A 3,288-nucleotide genomic window follows, 5' to 3' on the forward strand; every position below is an offset into this window, starting at 1 on the left:
GCACTCAATATGTACACAGAGCCTTTATTTACCTTTCAGCAAAAGCTCGAGTAAATTCTTACTATAATTTGCTGAAAAAACCTAACGTAAAGTCCCCCTTGCCTATGTATATGATGAGCATGTGCTAGGAAATACTTTTTCACATTTTCTGGCGAACGTGCAATTTTGAGTTGTGTCACTTTTGAAGATCGTGTGCGATATGTAGGAAACATATTATTAACAATAAATTATTAAAAGTGCTGATGAAACTGCTAAAAAAGGAATGAAGCAAACAAAAAAATATTTTAGGTTGAGTGCAGCTGGAAATTACAAGTGTTTGTACATTCATACATATGTATGTATGTATGTATGTATGTATGTATGTATAATTCAAGTGCAAATATATTGTTAGAGAAATAAGCAAATTAATAAAATAAACAAAAAAACATAAGACAGACGTCAACTAGAGTTCCAGTCAACAATCAATCAAAAAAAAACATTAAATTGAAGCAAATTTAAACGAAAAACTAATTTTCTTTAATTCTAAAGAAATGGGCAATGGGGCATATTCGTAGGTTTCATAGTCCATTGCCGGTTCCACCAGCAATTTAAGTGGAAAATGATTTCTTATTTTCTGTCAATTTCCATATGAAATTTAAAAAAAAAATTTAAATCATTTTTTACTTAAACTGCTTTCGTGAAATTGGCTGTAAGAGCCAATTAATATATGCCAAGAAATATGAATATGCTCCAATTTCACAAAAGCAATTTTAAGTAAAAAATGTAGTTTATTTTATTTTTGTGATTACTGATGTTTTAAGAGCGCCATTCGACATTCAATTTGTAAAGCCAATATATTTAGAAATATAAATTACAAACTAATAAATTTGCATAATTATTTGAATTATAAAATACTTTCTTAATAAATTAATAAAAAAAATGCATTTAATTCTCTTGAAATTGGAAACTGGAAAGTCGCGAATGACTTGAAAATCTCAAAACTATTGCCGAACTGTCAAAATGTGTATAAGAAATAATTTCTGTATTCCAGTTTTTCAGCTTCAAAAGTTGAATTGGAATCGCCTAATCATATTAGTGCATAGAAGAGAACATTTGAATTGAGCTTTAACGAAGGAAGTCGGCATATTGAATTACAGGGACTAGCATGGGTGGATGATTTAATGTAAAATTAAAGTGCATATGCATATGTTTTTTAATTTAAAAATTTATGTATTTGAATTTATGTATTCTAACTCAAAACGCAGCGACCTCAATATTATTTTTATTAAATGAAGAATACTTTATTATTAGTTGATCAATTTTTAGCAGAATTTAAGCTCCCAGCCAAATTTATTTTCTGATGGTGCAATGACCTGTGAGCAAAATACTAATAGACTGTAAGACGCATTTGTTGCATAAAACTATATAGCAGCCAAAGGCTCCAATTGGCTCCCGGCAGTCCTTTTCGGACAACGCTAGTATGAGCATGTGTAATTTACCCTTCGAAAATTGTTTATTTTGTATTTTGAGTCAAAGGAGTATTCATACCGAAGCATCACCACAGCCGTTTTTACGAAGAAAATTCGAATGTGTGACTAAATGTCCCAAAAATGCGACCAATAATCGAAATTTGTTCATAAAGTAAGCAACAAATATTGGAATTTCCTAATTACTATGAATTATTTAATATAAGGTGAATATGCTTGGTTTTTAATTAATTACGCTGGCCTTAATATCTTCTTTAACCGACTTCAAAAAAAAAAGGAAGATATCAATTGATCGGAATATTTTTTTTGTATGTGTTACCGGCTAAATTTGGATCACGAGAATCATTCTCGATATTTCTTTTTTTTATCGGAATGGTGATACCTCAAACTTGTAAGATTACTAAATGTAAGGGACTCACTTCCCTTAATCCTATCGCAGATTCCTTTCTCGCCCCTCGTCTACTTCCTAATTTCCCTAAATACCAGTCTGTCCCGGGACATGTATATTTAGTACAGATTGATTATATGATGACCAAGAGATTGCGAGCATCTTCTGCATTCTTGAACGCATGTCAGATTGGTTGTTACCGACCCAAAGTCCTTGATAACAGCTGAAGCGAGTTTTGGTTGAGCTACATAGATTGATCATGCTTAGGCTTCCCTAAACGGCAATTTCTGAAGGACGACATCAAATGTTGTTCCATTTTTTTAACCATCTGTAAAGATCGAGATCTCATCTGCTTAGAACCATATTAAGTTTCTAATCACTTCTTTCGGGAGAGTGGATTTAAAAAATGCGGTCAAAGTCAATTTTCGTGAACTGGTATTGGCGTTTTCGGTACTCGGGCCGATTCTGTCCAGAATAGTGATCCCTTCCGCAGGGTGTTAGATGCCCTTTATCGCCGCTTATAGCCTCGGGTCTTTATTAGAGCAATAGAAGCCAAATAGACAATTTTAAGAATTTTTGTCTGTCTGTCTGCCTGTATTGCTAGAGGCCCAAATTAAAATATAGAAGAAAAAAATTTACAGAGTTGCCACCTGTTTTAAAATTGCAGTTTAATTAAATTGATAAGATAAAGTAAATATTGCAAAATGGCTGTCAAAATAAAGAGGCTTAAAAGAAGGCTTACAGCCGAAAATATTTTCGAGGAGGTTGCCACATGTTTGAAAGTTTTAATTTAATGTAATTGATAAGATCAACGAAATATTGCAGTATGGGCAGCAAACTGAAGTGGTTTAGAAAAGTTTACTTCCGAAAATATTTTTGAGGAGGGTTGCCACCTGTTTGAAAACTTTTATTTAATTAAATTCATAAAATAAATGAAATATTACAATACGGGTATCAAGCAACACAAAAATACTTTTAAGGCGCAGTGAAGAATGCCGGGAATTCGCTAGTTGTTTATAAAAATGAAATCCGCTGAGGTCGTAGTCGAACTGAACCCAAGATCATAAATTAAAAAAAAAAATTAATTGGATAGCATTTTTCTTTGCTGCTTTTCTGACTGCTATCGCTTCAGCTGTCGTGTAATCCGCTCATTTGGCGAATATCTATAATTCTTTTCTAATCTTTACCGCATCTTTATGACTGCTTTATAGAAAAATTTAGTAAGGATTAGAAATGGATTAGACAAGGATTAGAGATATTCGCCACTGTATAGTAGAAAAGGTTTTTGTTTTGATTTATGTTGTTATTGCAGAGGACCATCAAATGTATGTGCCAAAGTAGTCATTTATCTTCTTCCACTAAATAAAAATCACAACATTGCTCATCATTAATTTTTTGCTTTTTTATTTCCTAAAGATTCAGCTTGAGTTCTTC

The 3,288-nt window shown here is 32.3% G+C and overlaps 1 protein-coding gene across 1 annotated transcript in view; it reads right to left on the reverse strand.

The window, feature by feature from the left end:
- The window catches only part of LOC118735931 (28S ribosomal protein S9, mitochondrial-like), a 76,577-nt gene that overhangs the window by 47,351 nt on the left and 25,938 nt on the right, over positions 1-3,288 (reverse strand). The gene's annotated exons all lie outside the window — the stretch shown is intronic.

The sequence above is a fragment of the Rhagoletis pomonella genome, unplaced genomic scaffold (genome assembly GCF_013731165.1).
Source record: "Rhagoletis pomonella isolate Grant_MI unplaced genomic scaffold, Rhpom_1.0 Rhpom_scaffold_00001, whole genome shotgun sequence".
NCBI classification, from domain to species: Eukaryota; Metazoa; Arthropoda; class Insecta; order Diptera; family Tephritidae; genus Rhagoletis; species Rhagoletis pomonella.